The sequence below is a fragment of the Mesoplodon bidens genome, assembly GCF_964165515.1.
Source record: "Mesoplodon bidens genome assembly, chromosome: Y".
NCBI classification, from domain to species: domain Eukaryota; kingdom Metazoa; phylum Chordata; class Mammalia; order Artiodactyla; family Ziphiidae; genus Mesoplodon; species Mesoplodon bidens.
This window is the reverse complement of record NC_138180.1, coordinates 2,855,837-2,876,603: the sequence shown is the minus strand read 5'-3', so window position 1 is coordinate 2,876,603 and position 20,767 is coordinate 2,855,837.

The window sequence follows — 20,767 nt, the reverse complement described above, 5'->3', positions numbered from 1 at the left end:
ACTACAGATGCTGCATTCTGAGGCCAGGGCGTTCTGAGAATGCCAAGGGCAGACATGATGACCTTAAATGATTTCATCTTGTGTCAGTTTTGTTAAACTTTGGGAGCTAGGAAATGGTCCCCTTTACAGAAATATTCAAATATACTGCATTTCATATATTCTCTGCTATAACATTGTCCTGATTCTTTCTGTATATTCTTTACTTATGTTTTTGTTTTCCTTAATCAAAGTGTGTCGTTTAAATCTTTTCAAAGAATATTCTTTGGACTTACTAAATCAACTCAATTTTATACGTTTTCTGTTGTATTAAGTTCTGCTCATATCTTTATTTATCTTTTTTCCGTGTTCTCAGGGTTTATTGGATTGTTCTTCTGATGTCAATTAAAACACGTGGTTATTCATTTTAATAAATGTTTTTAATTATAAAGATTTGAACTTTTGAAGATTCCAGCTTACTTGTAATTTGCTACGTGTCAGGTCCTCTACATTGTTGCTGGCCTAAGGCTTTGTTCACCATATAGCAATGTATATATGGACATATTTTCCCCTCGACGTTCTGTGATTCCCTACATCTCACCTTTCTTTGCAGACAAGCCATTTGAATTACCCTTAACTTATTTCACAGCCAATAAGTCTTTGAAATAATGTGTATTTTTAGAGAAATCTTCTTTTATAATTACGCAGAAAATCTCACATGCCATAGTTTTCAAAACAGCATAATTTCACTCTTCTCAATGATTAATCTGTTGTATTACACAAGCTTTGAGTATTTAGCTTTATCAGTGACATGTACTTTAAAAATGTTTTAGAGATCATACCAGTCTGTGAAAACATTCTTGTTCCTTGTTTCAGTTCCAGTTTTATGTATATTTTCTGCCTTGTATCTGATTATTCCAACATCTGATGAATGGTCTTGGTAATCTAATTCTGGTACTGATTGTTTTGGCTGATTGTCTCCCCGCGCAGCTGAATTCTTCATTATTGTGTGAATTTAGATCATAAGCTCATATGTAGCTAAACAGCTGACCTTGTAAGAGGCTTAGGTGTGAACTCTCGTAAGTTTCACCAGAAAGTCGGCAAAGATTTATTTGTGTCCCTCAAATGAGTTGCCCACTAGGACCATGTTTTCTAGAAGTGTTGGTCCAATACCCCCTCTAGAGGCAGGGGACTGAGACAGGGCTGCTTTGTGGCCCCTGATCTGGGGCAGGGGCAGTGGGCGTATTGTGGCCCCGGCAGGAGCCTTTTCGCGTGTGTCCCAGGGACCCACCTGCCTGCGAACTTCGGTCACCTGGTAGCAAGCTACGATGCCCAGACCTATGGTTAGCTGGGCAGCGAGGTGTACTGTGCAGACTGGTTCCAAACACACTTCAAGTAAGAGTGAAGCATGAGTGGAAAGGTGAGAGTATGGGCAGCTGTGCAGACAAAGAAGGCGCCCTTTGTCCTGGGCCTAAATGCTTGTGACACCCCACTGGGCCTGCCGGGCTCTGAGGGCCCTGCCCCGGGCCCCCTGCTCCCCTGCCCTTTGTTCAGTCACAGCAGAGATAGCCACACCCACTCCCTCAGTGAGGGCAGTGTTCCAAACTCTCTCAGCAATGGCCCGTCTCCGCAGGTTACCATGGACTACATACGCTGCATTCTGAAGCCAGGGCGTTCCGAGAATGCCAAGGGCAGACATGATGACTTTAAATGGTTTCCTCTTGTGTCAGTTTTGGTAAACTGTAGGAGCTAGGTAAAGGTCCACTTTACAGAAATGTTCAAATTAACTGGCATTTCATATATTCTCTGTTATAACATTGTCCTGATTCTTTCTATATATTCTTTAATTATGTTTTTGTTTTCCTTAATCAAAGTGTGTCTTTTAAATCTTTTCAAAGAATATTCTTTGGACTTACTACATCACCTGAATTTTATACGTTTTCTGTTGTATTAAGTTCTGCTCATATGTTTATTTATCTTTTTTCTATGTTCTCAGGGTGTATTATTTTGATCTTCTGATGTCAATTAAAACACTTGGTTATTCATTTTAATAAATATTTTTACTTATAAAGATTTGAACTTTTGAAGATTCCAGCTTACTTGTAACTTTCTAAGGGTCAGGTCCTCTACATTGTTTCAGGCCTAAGGCGTAGTTCCATATAGAGCTATGTATATATTGACATATTTTCCCCTCCACTTTCTGTGATTCGATACATCTCACCTTTCTTTGCAGACAAGACATTTGAAATACCATTAACTTATTTCACAGCCAATAAGTCTTTGAAATAATGTGTATTTTTAGAGAAATCTTCTTATATAATTAGGCAGAAAATCTCACATGCCATAGTTTTCAAAACAGCATAATTTCACTCTTCTCAATGATGAATCTGTTGTATTACACAACCTTTGAGTATTTAGCTTTTTCAATGACATGTACTTTAAAAATGTTTTAGAGATACTTCCTGTCTTTGAAAACATTCTTGATCCTTGTTTCAGTTCCAGTTTTATGTATATATTTGTGCCTTTCACCTGATAATTCCAACATATGATGGATGGCCTTGGGAATCTAATTCTTGTACTGATTGCATTTGCTGATTGTCTCCCCTTGTAGCTGATTTCTTCATTATTGTGTAAATTTAGATCATGAGCTCATGTTTAGCTAAACAGCTGACCTTGTAAGAGGCTTAGGTGTGAACGCTCATAAATTTCAGCAGAAAGACGGCAAAGATTTATTTGTGTCCCTCCAGTGAGTTGCCCACGAGGACCCCATTTTCTACAACTGTTGGTCCAATACTCCCTCTAGAGGCAGTGGACACAGACAGCGCTCCTAGGCGGCCTCCGATCTGGGGCAGGAGTAGTAGGGTGGCCTGTGGCCCGAGCAGGAGCCTCTCTGCGTGTGACCCAGGGACCCATCTGCCTGCGAATTTAGGTCTCCTGGCAGGAAGACACGAGGCCCAGACCTATGGTTAGCTGTGCAGCGAAGGTTACTGCGTGGACGGGTTCCACACACACTTCAAGTAAGCGGGCGGCCTGAGTGGAAAGGTGAGAGTTTGGGCACCTCTGCAGACTAAGAAGGCACCCTTTGGCCTGGGCCTACATGCTTGTGACACACCACTGGGCCTGTCAGTCTCTGAGGTCCCTGCCCTGGGCCCCCTGCTCCACTGCCATTTGTTCAGTCACAGCAGAGGTGGCCACACCCACTCCCTCAGTGAGGGCCGTGTTACAATCTTCCTCACCCCACCCCTTCTCCGCAGGTTACCATGGATTACAGATGCTGCCTTCTGAGGCCAGGGCGTTCCGAGAATGCCAAGGGCAGACATGATGACCTTAAATGATTTCCTCTTGTTTCAGTTTTTGTAAACTTTAGGAGCTAGGAAATGGTCCCCTTTACAGAAATGTTCAAATTTACTGGCATTTCATATATTCTCTCCTATAACATTGTCCTGACTCTTTCTGTATATTCTTTACATATGTTTTTGTTTTCCTTTACCAAAGTGTGTCTTTTAAATCATTTCAAAGTATATTCTTTGGAGTTACTAAATCACCTCAATTTTATACGTTTTCTGTTGTATTAAGTTCTGCTCATATCTTTATTTATCTTTTTTCTATGTTCTCAGGGTTTATTGTTTTGATCTTCTGATATCAATTTAATCTCTTGTTAATTCATTATAATAAATATTTTCTACTTATAAAGATAAGAACTTTTAAAGATTCCAGGTTACTTGTAATTTTCTAAGGATCAGGTCCAGTACATTGTTGCTGGCCTAAGCCTTAGTTCACCATATAGCAATGTATATATTGACATATTTTCCCCTCGACTTTCTGTGATTCCGTACATCTCACCTTTCTTTGCGGAGAAGCTATTTGAAATACCCTTAACTTATTTCACAGCAAATAAGTCTTTGAAATAATGTGTATTTTTTAGATAAATCTTCTTATATAATTAAGAAGAAAATCTGACCTGCCATAGTTTTCAAAACAGCATAATTTCACTCTTCTCAATGATGAATGTGTTGTATTACACAACCTTTGATTATTTAGCTTTATCAATGACGTGTACTTTAAAAATGTTTTAGAGATCCTACCAGTCTTTGAAAACATCCTTGTTCCTTGATTCAGTTCGAGTTTTATGTATATTTTCTGCCTTGCACCTGATTATTCCAATATGTGATGGATGGCCTTGGGAATCTTATTCTGGTATTGATTGTTTTTGCTGATTGTCTCCCTTGTAGCGGATTTCTTCATTATTGTGTAAATTTAGATCATGAGCTCAAATTTAGCTAAACAGCTGACCTTGTAACAGGCTTAGTTCTGAATGCTCGTAAGTTTCAGCAGAAAGTCGGTGAAGATTTATTTGTGTCCCTCCAATGAGTTGCCCAAAAGGACCCCGTTTCCTAGAAGTGTTGTTCCAATACCTCCTCTAAAGGCAGGGGACTCAGACAGGGTTGCTATGTGGCCTCCGATCTGGGTCAGGGGCTGTGGCCAGCCTGTGGCCCAAGCAGGAGCCTCTCCGTGGGTGTCCCAGGTACACATCTGCCTGTGAACTTTGGTCACATGGCAGGAAGCTACGATGCCCAGACCTATGGTTAGGTGTGCAGCGAGGTGTACTGTGCGGACCGGTTCCACACACACTTCAAGTAATAGGGCGGCCTGAGTGGAAAGGTGAGTGTTTGGGCAGCTGTGCACACAAGAAGGCGCCCTTTGGCCTGGGTCAAAATGCTTTAGACAACCCACTGGGCCTGCCGGGCTCTGAGGGCCCTGCCCTGGGCCCCCTGTTCCCTTGCCCTATGTTCAGGCACAGCACCGACGGCCACACCCACTCCCTCAGCGAGGGCAGGGTTCTAAACTCCCTCAGCCCCGCCCCCTCTCCGCAGGTTACCATGGACTACAGATGCTGCATTCTGAGGCCAGGGCTTTCTGAGAATGCCAAGGGCAGACATGATGACCTTAAATGATTTCATCTTGTGTCAGTTTTGTTAAACTTTGGGAGCTAGGAAATGGTCCCCTTTACAGAAATATTCAAATATACTGCATTTCATATATTCTCTGCTATAACATTGTCCTGATTCTTTCTGTATATTCTTTACTTATGTTTTTGTTTTCCTTAATCAAAGTGTGTCGTTTAAATCTTTTCAAAGAATATTCTTTGGACTTACTAAATCAACTCAATTTTATACGTTTTCTGTTGTATTAAGTTCTGCTCATATCTTTATTTATCTTTTTTCCGTGTTCTCAGGGTTTATTGGATTGTTCTTCTGATGTCAATTAAAACACGTGGTTATTCATTTTAATAAATGTTTTTAATTATAAAGATTTGAACTTTTGAAGATTCCAGCTTACTTGTAATTTGCTACGTGTCAGGTCCTCTACATTGTTGCTGGCCTAAGGCTTTGTTCACCATATAGCAATGTATATATGGACATATTTTCCCCTCGACGTTCTGTGATTCCCTACATCTCACCTTTCTTTGCAGACAAGCCATTTGAATTACCCTTAACTTATTTCACAGCCAATAAGTCTTTGAAATAATGTGTATTTTTAGAGAAAACTTCTTTTATAATTACGCAGAAAATCTCACATGCCATAGTTTTCAAAACAGCATAATTTCACTCTTCTCAATGATTAATCTGTTGTATTACACAAGCTTTGAGTATTTAGCTTTATCAGTGACATGTACTTTAAAAATGTTTTAGAGATCATACCAGTCTGTGAAAATATTCTTGTTCCTTGTTTCAGTTCCAGTTTTATGTATATTTTCTGCCTTGTATCTGATTATTCCAACATCTGATGAATGGTCTTGGTAATCTAATTCTGGTACTGATTGTTTTGGCTGATTGTCTCCCCGTGCAGCTGAATTCTTCATTATTGTGTGAATTTAGATCATAAGCTCATATGTAGCTAAACAGCTGACCTTGTAAGAGGCTTAGGTGTGAACTCTCGTAAGTTTCACCAGAAAGTCGGCAAAGATTTATTTGTGTCCCTCAAATGAGTTGCCCACTAGGACCATGTTTTCTAGAAGTGTTGGTCCAATACCCCCTCTAGAGGCAGGGGACTGAGACAGGGCTGCTTTGTGGCCCCTGATCTGTGGCAGGGGCAGTGGGCGTATTGTGGCCTCGGCAGGAGCCTTTTCGCGTGTGTCCCAGGGACCCACCTGCCTGCGAACTTCGGTCACCTGGTAGCAAGCTACGATGCCCAGACCTATGGTTAGCTGGGCAGCAAGGTGTACTGTGCAGACTGGTTCCAAACACACTTCAAGTAAGAGTGAAGCATGAGTGGAAAGGTGAGAGTATGGGCAGCTGTGCAGACAAAGAAGGCGCCCTTTGTCCTGGGCCTAAATGCTTGTGACACCCCACTGGGCCTGCCGGGCTCTGAGGGCCCTGCCCCGGGCCCCCTGCTCCCCTGCCCTTTGTTCAGTCACAGCAGAGATAGCCACACCCACTCCCTCAGTGAGGGCAGTGTTCCAAACTCTCTCAGCAACGGCCCGTCTCCACAGGTTACCATGGACTACATACGCTGCATTCTGAAGCCAGGGCGTTCCGAGAATGCCAAGGGCAGACATGATGACTTTAAATGGTTTCCTCTTGTGTCAGTTTTGGTAAACTGTAGGAGCTAGGTAAAGGTCCACTTTACAGAAATGTTCAAATTAACTGGCATTTCATATATTCTCTGCTATAACATTGTCCTGATTCTTTCTATATATTCTTTAATTATGTTTTTGTTTTCCTTAATCAAAGTGTGTCTTTTAAATCTTTTCAAAGAATATTCTTTGGACTTACTACATCACCTGAATTTTATACGTTTTCTGTTGTATTAAGTTCTGCTCATATCTTTATTTATCTTTTTTCTATGTTCTCAGGGTGTATTATTTTGATCTTCTGATGTCAATTAAAACACTTGGTTATTCATTTTAATAAATATTTTTACTTATAAAGATTTGAACTTTTGAAGATTCCAGCTTACTTGTAACTTTCTAAGGGTCAGGTCCTCTACATTGTTTCAGGCCTAAGGCGTAGTTCCATATAGAGCTATGTATATATTGACATATTTTCCCCTCCACTTTCTGTGATTCCCTACATCTCACCTTTCTTTGCAGACAAGACATTTGAAATACCATTAACTTATTTCACAGCCAATAAGTCTTTGAAATAATGTGTATTTTTAGAGAAATCTTCTTATATAATTAGGCAGAAAATCTCACATGCCATAGTTTTCAAAACAGCATAATTTCACTCTTCTCAATGATGAATCTGTTGTATTACACAACCTTTGAGTATTTAGCTTTTTCAATGACATGTACTTTAAAAATGTTTTAGAGATACTTCCTGTCTTTGAAAACATTCTTGATCCTTGTTTCAGTTCCAGTTTTATGTATATATTTGTGCCTTTCACCTGATAATTCCAACATATGATGGATGGCCTTGGGAATCTAATTCTTGTACTGATTGCATTTGCTGATTGTCTCCCCTTGTAGCTGATTTCTTCATTATTGTGTAAATTTAGATCATGAGCTCATGTTTAGCTAAACAGCTGACCTTGTAAGAGGCTTAGGTGTGAACGCTCATAAATTTCAGCAGAAAGACGGCAAAGATTTATTTGTGTCCCTCCAGTGAGTTGCCCACGAGGACCCCATTTTCTACAACTGTTGGTCCAATACTCCCTCTAGAGGCAGTGGACACAGACAGCGCTCCTAGGCGGCCTCCGATCTGGGGCAGGAGTAGTAGGGTGGCCTGTGGCCCGAGCAGGAGCCTCTCTGCGTGTGACCCAGGGACCCATCTGCCTGCGAATTTAGGTCTCCTGGCAGGAAGACACGAGGCCCAGACCTATGGTTAGCTGTGCAGCGAGGGTTACTGCGTGGACGGGTTCCACACACACTTCAAGTAAGCGGGTGGCCTGAGTGGAAAGGTGAGAGTTTGGGCACCTCTGCAGACTAAGAAGGCACCCTTTGGCCTGGGCCTACATGCTTGTGACACACCACTGGGCCTGTCAGTCTCTGAGGTCCCTGCCCTGGGCCCCCTGCTCCACTGCCATTTGTTCAGTCACAGCAGAGGTGGCCACACCCACTCCCTCAGTGAGGGCCGTGTTACAATCTTCCTCACCCCACCCCTTCTCCGCAGGTTACCATGGATTACAGATGCTGCCTTCTGAGGCCAGGGCGTTCCGAGAATGCCAAGGGCAGACATGATGACCTTAAATGATTTCCTCTTGTTTCAGTTTTTGTAAACTTTAGGAGCTAGGAAATGGTCCCCTTTACAGAAATGTTCAAATTTACTGGCATTTCATATATTCTCTCCTATAACATTGTCCTGACTCTTTCTGTATATTCTTTACATATGTTTTTGTTTTCCTTTACCAAAGTGTGTCTTTTAAATCATTTCAAAGTATATTCTTTGGAGTTACTAAATCACCTCAATTTTATACGTTTTCTGTTGTATTAAGTTCTGCTCATATCTTTATTTATCTTTTTTCTATGTTCTCAGGGTTTATTGTTTTGATCTTCTGATATCAATTTAATCTCTTGTTAATTCATTATAATAAATATTTTCTACTTATAAAGATAAGAACTTTTAAAGATTCCAGGTTACTTGTAATTTTCTAAGGATCAGGTCCAGTACATTGTTGCTGGCCTAAGCCTTAGTTCACCATATAGCAATGTATATATTGACATATTTTCCCCTCGACTTTCTGTGATTCCGTACATCTCACCTTTCTTTGCGGAGAAGCTATTTGAAATACCCTTAACTTATTTCACAGCAAATAAGTCTTTGAAATAATGTGTATTTTTTAGATAAATCTTCTTATATAATTAAGAAGAAAATCTGACCTGCCATAGTTTTCAAAACAGCATAATTTCACTCTTCTCAATGATGAATCTGTTGTATTACACAACCTTTGATTATTTAGCTTTATCAATGACGTGTACTTTAAAAATGTTTTAGAGATCCTACCAGTCTTTGAAAACATCCTTGTTCCTTGATTCAGTTCGAGTTTTATGTATATTTTCTGCCTTGCACCTGATTATTCCAATATGTGATGGATGGCCTTGGGAATCTTATTCTGGTATTGATTGTTTTTGCTGATTGTCTCCCTTGTAGCGGATTTCTTCATTATTGTGTAAATTTAGATCATGAGCTCATGTTTAGCTAAACAGCTGACCTTGTAAGAGGCTTAGGTGTGAACGCTCATAAATTTCAGCAGAAAGACGGCAAAGATTTATTTGTGTCCCTCCAGTGAGTTGCCCACGAGGACCCCATTTTCTACAACTGTTGGTCCAATACTCCCTCTAGAGGCAGTGGACACAGACAGCGCTCCTAGGCGGCCTCCGATCTGGGGCAGGAGTAGTAGGGTGGCCTGTGGCCCGAGCAGGAGCCTCTCTGCGTGTGACCCAGGGACCCATCTGCCTGCGAATTTAGGTCTCCTGGCAGGAAGACACGAGGCCCAGACTTATGGTTAGCTGTGCAGCGAGGGTTACTGCGTGGACGGGTTCCACACACACTTCAAGTAAGCGGGCGGCCTGAGTGGAAAGGTGAGAGTTTGGGCACCTCTGCAGACTAAGAAGGCACCCTTTGGCCTGGGCCTACATGCTTGTGACACACCACTGGGCCTGTCAGTCTCTGAGGTCCCTGCCCTGGGCCCCCTGCTCCACTGCCATTTGTTCAGTCACAGCAGAGGTGGCCACACCCACTCCCTCAGTGAGGGCCGTGTTACAATCTTCCTCACCCCACCCCTTCTCCGCAGGTTACCATGGATTACAGATGCTGCCTTCTGAGGCCAGGGCGTTCCGAGAATGCCAAGGGCAGACATGATGACCTTAAATGATTTCCTCTTGTTTCAGTTTTTGTAAACTTTAGGAGCTAGGAAATGGTCCCCTTTACAGAAATGTTCAAATTTACTGGCATTTCATATATTCTCTCCTATAACATTGTCCTGACTCTTTCTGTATATTCTTTACATATGTTTTTGTTTTCCTTTACCAAAGTGTGTCTTTTAAATCATTTCAAAGTATATTCTTTGGAGTTACTAAATCACCTCAATTTTATACGTTTTCTGTTGTATTAAGTTCTGCTCATATCTTTATTTATCTTTTTTCTATGTTCTCAGGGTTTATTGTTTTGATCTTCTGATATCAATTTAATCTCTTGTTAATTCATTATAATAAATATTTTCTACTTATAAAGATAAGAACTTTTAAAGATTCCAGGTTACTTGTAATTTTCTAAGGATCAGGTCCAGTACATTGTTGCTGGCCTAAGCCTTAGTTCACCATATAGCAATGTATATATTGACATATTTTCCCCTCGACTTTCTGTGATTCCGTACATCTCACCTTTCTTTGCGGAGAAGCTATTTGAAATACCCTTAACTTATTTCACAGCAAATAAGTCTTTGAAATAATGTGTATTTTTTAGATAAATCTTCTTATATAATTAAGAAGAAAATCTGACCTGCCATAGTTTTCAAAACAGCATAATTTCACTCTTCTCAATGATGAATCTGTTGTATTACACAACCTTTGATTATTTAGCTTTATCAATGACGTGTACTTTAAAAATGTTTTAGAGATCCTACCAGTCTTTGAAAACATCCTTGTTCCTTGATTCAGTTCGAGTTTTATGTATATTTTCTGCCTTGCACCTGATTATTCCAATATGTGATGGATGGCCTTGGGAATCTTATTCTGGTATTGATTGTTTTTGCTGATTGTCTCCCTTGTAGCGGATTTCTTCATTATTGTGTAAATTTAGATCATGAGCTCATATTTAGCTAAACAGCTGACCTTGTAACAGGCTTAGTTCTGAATGCTCGTAAGTTTCAGCAGAAAGTCGGTGAAGATTTATTTGTGTCCCTCCAATGAGTTGCCCATAAGGACCCCGTTTTCTAGAAGTGTTGTTCCAATACCTCCTCTAAAGGCAGGGGACTCAGACAGGGTTGCTATGTGGCCTCCGATCTGGGTCAGGGGCTGTGGCCAGCCTGTGGCCCAAGCAGGAGCCTCTCCGTGGGTGTCCCAGGTACACATCTGCCTGTGAACATTGGTCACGTGGCAGGAAGCTACGATGCCCAGACCTATGGTTAGCTGTGCAGCGAGGTGTACTGTGCGGACCGGTTCCACACACACTTCAAGTAATAGGGCGGCCTGAGTGGAAAGGTGAGTGTTTGGGCAGCTGTACACACAAGAAGGCGCCCTTTGGCCTGCGTCAAAATGCTTTAGACAACCCACTGGGCCTGCCGGGCTCTGAGGGCCCTGCCCTGGTCCCCCAGTTCCCCTGCCCTATGTTCAGGCACAGCACAGACGGCCACACCCACTCCCTCAGCGAGGGCAGTGTTCTAAACTCCCTCAGCCCCGCCCCCTCTCCGCAGGTTACCATGGACTACAGATGCTGCATTCTGAGGCCAGGGCGTTCTGAGAATGCCAATGGGAGACATGATGACCTTAAATTATTTCCTTTTGTGTCTGTTTTGGTAAACTTTAAGAGCTAGTTAATGGTCCCCTTTACAGAAATGTTGAAATTTACTGCTATTTCATATTTTCTCTGCTATAACATTGTCCTGATTCTTTCTGTATATTCTTTACTTATCTTTGTGTTTTCCTTAATCAAATTGTGTCTTTTAAATCTTTTCAAAGAATATTCTTTGGACTTACTACATCACCTGAATTTTATACGTTTTCTGTTGTATTAAGTTTTGCTCATATCTTTATTTATCTTTTTTCTATGTTCTCAGGGTTTATTGTTTTGATCTTCTGATGTCAATTAAAACACTCGGTTATTCATTTTAATAAATAGTTTTACCTATAAAGATTTAAACTTTTGAAGATTCCAGCTTACTTGTAAGTTTCTATGGGTCAGGTCCTCTACATTGTTGCTGGCCTAAGGCTTAGTTCACCCTATAGCAATGTATATATTGACATATTTTCCCCTCGACTTTTTTGATTCCCTACATCTCACCTTTCTTTGCCGACAAACCATTTGAAATAACCTTAACTTACTTCACAGCCAATAAGTCTTTGAAATAATGTGTATTTTTTAGAGAAACCTTCTTATATAATTAGGCAGAAAATCGGACCTGCCATAGTTTTCAAAACAGCATAATTTCACTCTTCTCAATGATTAATCTGTTGTATTACACAACCTTTGAGTATTTAGCTTTATCAATGACATATACTTTAAAAATGTATTAGAGATCCTACCAGTCTTTGAAAACATCTTTGTTCTTGTTTCAGTTAGAGTTTTATGTATATTTTCTGCCTTGCACCTCATTATTCAAACTTCTGACGGATGTCCTAGGGAATCTAATTGTGGTATTGATTTTTTTTGCTGATTGTCTCCCCTTGTAGCTAATATCTTCATTATTGTGTAAATTTAGATCATGAGCTCATGTTTAGCTAAATAGCTGACCTTGTAAGTGGCTTAGGTGTGAACCCTCGTATGCTTCATCAGAAAGTCGGCAAATATTTATTTGTGTCCCTACAATGAGTTTCCCGCGAGAAGCCCTTTTTCTAAAATGTTGGTCCAATACTCCCTCTGGAGGCAGGGGACTCAGACAGGGCTGCTTGGCGACCCCCGATCTGGGGCAGGGGCTGTGGGCGGCCCGTGGCCTGGGTAGGAGCCTCTCTGCGTGTGTCACAGGAACCCATCTGTCTGCGAAATTCGGTCACCTGGCAGGAAAATATGATGCCTAGATATATGGTTAGCTGTGAAGCGAGGTGTACTTCGAGGACAGGTTCCACACACACTTCAAGTAAGAGGGCGGACTGAGTGGAAAGGTGAGTGTTTGGGCAGATATGCAGACAAAGAAGGCGCCCATTGACCTGGACCTAAATGCTGGTGACACCACACTGGACCTGCCGGGCTCTGAGGGCCCTGCCCTGGGACCCCTGCTCCCCTGCCCTTTGTTCAGTCACAGCAGAGATGGCCACACCCACTCCCTCAGTGAGGGCAGTGTTCCAGCCTCCCTCAGCCCCGCCCACTCTCCGCAGGTTACCATGGACTACAGATGCTGCATTCTGAGGCCAGGGCTTTCCGAGAATGCCAAGGGCAGACATGATGACCTTAAATGATTTCCTCTTGTGTCAGTTTTGGTAAACTTTAGGAGCTAGGAAATGGTCCACTTTACAGAAATGTTCAAATTTACTGGCATTTCATATATTCTCTGCTATTACATTGTCCTGATTCTTTCTGTATATTCTTTACTTATGTTTTTGTTTTACTTTATCAAAGTGTTTCTTTTAAATCTTTTCAAAGAATATTCTTTGGACTTACTACCTCACCTGAATTTTATACGTTTTCTGTGGTATTAAGTTCTACTCATATCTTTATTTATCTTTTTTCTATGTTCACAGGGTTTATTGTTTTGATCTTCTGATGTCAATTAAAACACTTGGTTATTCAATTTAATCAATCTTTTTACTTATAAAGATTTGAACTTTTTAAGATTCCAGCTCACTTTTAAGTTTCTAAGAGTCAGGTCCTCTACATTGTGGCTGGCCTAAGGCTTAGTTCACAATATAGAAATGTATATATTGACATTTTCCTCTCGACTTTCTGTGATTCCCTACATCTCACCTTTCTTTGCAGACAAGCCATTTGAAATACACTTAACTTATTTCACAGCCAATAAGTCTTTGAAATAATGTCTATTTTTTAGAAAAATCTTTTCATATAATTAGGCAGAAAATCTGACCTGCCATAGTTTTCAAAACATCATCATTTCACTCTTCTCAATGCTTAATCTGTGGTATTAAACAACCTGTGAGTATTTAGGTTTATCAACGACATGTACTTTAAAAATGTTTTAGAGATCCTACCAGCCTTTGAAAACCTCCTTGTTCCTTGTTTCTCTGCTAGTTTTATGTATATTTTCTGCCTTGCACCTGATTATTCCAACATCAGAGGGATGGCCTAGGGAATCTAATTCTGGTATTGATTGTTTTTGCTGATTGTCTCAACCTTGTAGCTGATTTCTTCATTATTGTGTAAATTTAGATCATGAGCTCATGTTTAGCTAAACAGCTGACCTTGTAAGAGGCTGAGGTGTGAACGCTGGTAAGCTTCAGCAGAAAGTCGGCAAAGATTTATTTGTGTCCCTCCAATGAGTTGCCCGTTAGGACCCCGTATTCTACGAGGGTTGGTCCAATACTCCTTCGAGAGGCAGTGGACTCAGACATGGCTGCTTTTCAGCATTCGATCTGGGGCAGGGGCAGTGGGCGGCCTGTGGCACGGGAAGGAGCCTCTCCGCATGTGTCTCAGGGACCCATTTGCCTGTGAACTTCGGTCACCTGGCAGGAAGCTACGATGCCCTGTCCTATGGTTAGCTGTGCAGCGAGGTGTACTGCGCGGACAGGTTCCAAACACACTTCAAATAAGAGGGCGGCCTGAGTGGAAAGGTGAGAGTTTGGGCAGCTGTGCAGACAAAGAAGGCGCCCTTTGGCCTGGGCCTAAATGCTTGTTACAGCCCACTGGGTCTGCCGGGCTCTGAGGGCCATGCCCGGGGCCCCCTGCTCCCCTGCCCTTTGTTCATTCACAGCAGAGATGGCCACACCCACTCCCTCAGTGAGGGCAGTCTTCCAAACTCCCTCAGCCACGCCCCCTCTCCGCAGGTTACCATGGACTACAGATGCTGCATTCTGAGGCCAGGGGGTTCCGAGAATGCCAAGGGCAGTCATGATGACCTTAAATGATTTCCTCTTGGGTCAGTTTTGGTAAAGTTTAGGAGCTAGGAAATGGTCCACTTTACAGAAATGTTCAAATTTACTGGCATTTCATATATTCTCTGCTATAACATTGTCCTGACTCTTTCTGTATATTCTTTATATATGTTTTTGTTTTCCTTTATCAAAGTGTGTCTTTTAAATCTTTTCAAAATATATTCTTTGGAGTTACTAAATCACCTCAATTTTATACGTTTTCTGTTGTATTAATTTCTGCTCATAACTTTATTTATCTTTTTTCTATGTTCTCAGTGTTTATAGTTTTGATCTTCTAATATCCATTTATTCACTTGTAAATTTATTATAATAAATATTTTCTACTTATAAAGATTAGAACTTTTAAAGATTCCAGGTTACTTGTAATTTTCTAAGGATCAGGTCCACTACATTGTTGCTGGCCTAAGCCTTAGTTCTCCATTTAGCCATGTATATATTTACATATTTTCCCCTCGACTTTCTGTGATTCCGAACATCTCACCTTTCTTTGTGAACAAGCCATTTGAAATACCCTTAACTTATTTCACAGCAAATAAGTCTTTGAAATAATGTGTGTTTTTTGATAAATCTTCTTATATAATTAGGAAGAAAATCTGACCTGCCATATTTTTCAAAACAGCATAATTTCACTCTTCTCAATGATGAATCTCTTGTATTACACAACCTTTGATTATTTAGCTTTATCAATGACGTGTACTTTAAAAATGTTTTAGAGATCCTACCAGTCTTTGAAAACATCCTTGTTCCTTGTTTCAGTTCGAGTTTTATGTATATTTTATGCCTTGCACCTGATTATAACAACATGTGATGGATGGCCTTGGGAATCTAAATCTGGTATTGATTGTTGTTGCTGATTGTCTCCCCTTGTAGCTGATTTCTTCATTATTTTGTAAATTTAGATCATGGGCTCATTATAGCTAAACAGCTGACCATGTAACAGGCTTAGTTGTGAACGCTCGTAAGTTTCAGCAGAAAGTCGGCAAAGATTTATTTGTGTCCCTACAATGAGTTGCCCATAAGGACCCCGTTTTCTAGAAGTGTTGGTCCAATACCTCCTCCAGAGGCAGGGGACTCAGACAGGGTTGCTTTGTGGCCTCCGATCTGGGTCAGGGGCTGTGGCCAGCCTGTGGCCCGGGCAGGATCCTATCTGTGTGTGTCCCATGTACACATCGGCCTGTGCACTTTGGTCACCTGGCAGGAAGCTACGATGCCCAGACCTGTGTTTAGCTGTGCAGCGAGGTGTACTGTGCGGACAGGTTCCACACACACTTCAAGTAAGAGGGCGGTCTGAGTGGAAAGGTGAGAGTTTGGGCAGCTTTGCACAAAAAGAAGGCGCCCTTTGGCCTGGGCCAAAATGCTTTAGACACCACACTGGGCCTGCCGTGCTCTGAGGGCCCTGCCCTGGGACCACTGTTCACCTGCCCTATGTTCAGTCACAGCACAGACGGCCACACCCAGTCCCTCAGCGAGGGCAGTGTTCTAACCTCCCTCAGCCCCGCCCCCTCTGTGTAGGTTACCATGGACTACAGATGCTGCATTCTGAGGCCAGGGCGTTCTGAGAATGCCAATGGGAGACATGATGACCTTAAATGATTTCCTTTTGTGTCAGTTTTGGTAAACTTTAAGAGCTAGGTAATGGTCCCCTTTACAGAAATGTTCAAATTTCCTGCTATTTCATATTTTCTCTGCTATAACATTGTACTGATTATTTCTGTATATTCTTTACTTATGTTTTTGTTTTCCTTAATCAAAGTGTGTCTGTTAAATCTTTTCAAAGTGTATTCTTGGGACTTACTAAATCACCTCAATTTTATAAGTTTTCTGTTGTATTAATTTCTGCGCATATCTTTATTTATGTTTATTCTATGTTCTCAGGGTTTATTGGTTTGATCTTCTGATGTCAATTAAAACACTTGGTTATTCATTTTAATAAATATTTTTACTTATAAATATTTGAGCTTTTGAAGATTCCAACTTACTTGAAACTTTCTAATGGTCAGGTTCTGTACATTGTTGCTGGCCTGAGTCTTAGTTCAACATATAGCAATGTATATGTTCACCTATTTTCCCTTCAAATATCTGTGATTCCCTACATCTCACCTTTCTTTGCAGACAAGCCATTTGAAATACCCTTAACTTATTTCACAGCCAATAAGTCTTTGAAATAATCTGTATTTTTTAGGTAAATCTTCTTATATAATTAGGCAGAAAATCTGACCTGCCATAGTTTTCAAAACAGCATAATTTCACTCTTCCCAATAATTAATCTGTTGTATTACACATCCTTTGACTATTTAGCTTTATCAATGACATGTACTTAAAAAATATTTTAGAGAGACTACCAGTCTTTGAAAACATCCTTGTTCCTTGTTTCAGTTCTAGTTTTATGTATATTTCCTGCCTTGCACCTGAGTATTCCAACATCTGATGGATGGCCTTGGGAATCTAATCCTGGTATTGATTGTTTTTGCTGATTGTCTCCCTTTGTACCTGATTTCTTCATTATTGTGTAAATTTAAATCATGAGCTCATGTTTAGCTAAACAGCTAACCTTGTAAATGGCTTAGGTGTGAACACACGTAAGTTTCAGCAGAAAGTTGGCAAAGATTTTTGTGTGTCCCTCCAATGAGTTGCCCGCGAGATCCCGTTTTATACGACTGTTGGTCCAATATTCCCTCTAGAGTCTAGGGATTCAGACAGGGCTGCTTGGCGGCCCACGATTTGGGGCAAGGGCAGTGGGCGGCCTGTGTCCCAGGCAGGAGCCTCACAGCGTGTGTCCCAGGGACCCACCTGCCTGCGAACTTCGGTCACCTGGCAGGAAGCTACGATGCCCAGACCTATGGTTAGCTTTGCAGTGAGGTGTACTGTGCAGACAGGTTCCACACACACTTCAAGTAAGAGGGCTGCCTGAGTGGAAAGGTGAGAGTTTGGGCAGGTGAGCAGACAAAGATGCCGCCCTTTGGCCTTGGCCTAGATGCTTGTGAAAACACACTGGGCATGCCGGGATCTGAGGGCCCTGCCCTAGACCTACTGCTCCCCTGCCCTTTGTTCAGTCACATCAGAGATTGCCACAGCCACTTCCTCAGTGTCGGCAGAGTTCCGACCTGCCTCATCTCCTCCCCCTCTCAGCAGGTTACCATGGACTACAGATGCTGCATTCTGAGGCCAGGGCGTTCTGAGAATGCCAATGGCAGACATGATGACCTTAAATGATTTTCTTTTGTGTCAGATTTGTTAAACTTTAGGAGCCTGTAAATGGTCCCCTTTACAGAAATGTACAAATTTACTGCTATTTCATATTTTCTCTGCTATAACATTGTCCTTATTCTTTCTGTATATTCTTGACTTATGTTTTTGTTTTCCTTAATCAAAGTGTGTCTTTTAAATCTTTACAAGGAATATTCTTTGGACTTACTACATCACCTGAATTTTATACGTTTTCTGTTGTATTAAGTTCTGCTCATATTTTTATTTATCTTTTTTCTATGTTCTCAGGGATTATTGTTTTGATCTTCTGATGTCAATTAAAACACTTGGTTATTCATTTTCATCAATCTTTTTACTTATAAATATTTGAACTTTTAAAGATTCCAGCTCACTTTTAAGTTTCTAAGGGTCAGGTCCTCTACATTGTGTCTGGCCTAAGGCTTAGTTCACCATATAGCAATGTATATAATGACATTTTCCCCTCGACTTTCTGTGATTCCCTACATCTCACCTTTCTTTGCAGACAAGCCATTTGAAATACACTTAACTTATTTCACAGCCAATAAGTCTTTGTAATAATGTCTATTTTTTAGAGAAATCTTCTTATATAATTAGGCAGAAAATGCCACCTGCCATAGTTTTCAAAACAACATAATTTCACTCTGCCCAATGATGAATCTCTTGTATTACACAACCTTTGAGTATTTAGCTTTATCAATGTCATGTACTTTAAAAATGTTTTAGAGATCCTACCAGTCTTTGAAAACATACTTGTTCCTTGTTTCAGTTCCAGTTTTGTGTATCCTATCTGCCTTGCACCTGAATAGTCCAACATCTGATGGTTGGCCTAGGGAATCTAATTCTGGTATTGATTGTTTTTGCTGCTTGTCTCCCCTTGTAGCTGATTTCTTCATTATTGTGTAAATTTAGATCATGAGCTCATGTTTATCCAAACAGCTGACCTTGTAAGAGGCTTAGGTGTGAACGCTCGTAAGCTTCAGCAGAAAGTCCACAAAGATTTTTTTGTGTCCCTCCAATGAGTTGCCCGCGAGGACCCCTTTTTCTACAAGTGTTGGTCCACTACTCCCTCTAGAGGCTGGGACTCAGACAGGAATGCTTTGCTGCCCCCGATCTGGGATAGTGGCTTTGGGCGGCCTGTGGCCTGGGCAGGAGTCTCCCCACGTGTGTCCCACGACCCATCTGCCTGCGATCTTCGGTCACCTGGCAGGAAGCTATGATGCCCAGACCTATGGTTAGCTTTGCATCGAGGTGTACTGCGCGGACCGGTTCCACACACACTTCAAGTAAGAGGGCGGCCTGAGTGGAAAGGTGAGAGTTTGGGCAGCTGTGCATACAAAGATGGTGCCCTTTGTCCTGGGCCTAAATGCTTGTGACACCACACTGGGCATGCCGGGCTCTGAGGGCCCTGCCCTGGGCCCCCTGCTCCCCTGCCCTTTGTTCAGTCACAGCAGAGATGGCCACACCCACTCCCTCAGTGAGGGCAGTTTTCCAGCCTCCCTCAGCCACGCCCCCTCTCCGCAGGTTACCATGGACTACAGATGCTGCATTCTGAGGCCAGGGGGTTCCGAGAATGCCAAGGGCAGACATGATGACCTTAAATGATTTCCTCTTGTGTCAGTTTTGGTAAATTTTAGGAGCTAGGAACTGGTCCACTTTACACAAACGTTCAAATTTACTGGCATTTCATATACTCTCTGCTATAACATTGTCCTGATTCTTTCTGTATATTCTTTAATTATGTTTTTTTTTTCCTTAATCAAAGTGTGTCTTTTAATCTTCTCAAACAATATTCTTTGGACTTACTACATCACCTGAATTTTATACGTTTTCTATTGTATTAAGTTCTGCTCATATCTTTATTTATATTTTTTCTATGTTCTCAGGTTTATTGTTTTGATCTTCTGATGTCAATTAAAACACTTGGTTATTCATTTTAATAAAACTTGTTACTTATAAAGATTTAAACTTTTGAAGATTCCCGCTTACTTGTAATTTTCTAAGGGTCAGGTCCTCTACATTGTTGCTGGCCTAAGGCTTAGTTCACCTTATAGCAATGTATATATTGACATTTTCCCCTCGACTTTCTGTGATTCCCTACATCTCATCTTTCTTTTCCAACAAACCATTTGAAATACCCTTAATTTACTTCACAGCCAATAAGTCTTTGAAATAATGTGTATTTTTTGAGAAATCTTCTTATACAATTAGGCAGAAAATCTGACCTGCCATAGTTTTCAAAACAGCATAATTTCACTCTTCTCTATGATTAATCTGTTGTGTTACACAACCTTTGAGTATTTAGCTTTATCAATGACATGTACTTTAAAAATATTTTAGAGATCCTACATGTCTTTGAAAACATCCTTCTTCCTTAGTTCAGTTCCAGTTTTATGTATATTTTCTGCCTTGCTCCTGATTATTCCAACCTCTGATGGATGGCCTTGGACATCTAATTCTGTTATTGATTGTTTTTGCTGATTGTCTCCCCTTGTAGGTGATTTCTTCATTATTGTGTAAATTTAGATCATGAGCTCATGTTTAGCTAAACAGGTGAACTTGTAAGTGGCTTAGGTGTGAACGCTCGTAGGCTTCATCAGAAAGTCAGCAAATATTGGGCTTCCCTGGTGGCGCAGTGGTTCAGAGTCCGCCTGCCAATGCAGGGGACGCAAGTTTGTGTCCCAGCCCGGGAAGATCCCACATGCCGCGGAGCGGCTGGGCCCGTGAGCCATGGTCGCTGAGCCTGCGCGTCCAGAGCCTGTGCTCCAAAACGGGAGAGGCCACAACAGTGAGAGGCCCGCGTACGGCAAAAAACAAACAAACAAACAGAAAGTCAGCAAATATTTATTTGTGTCCCTACAATGA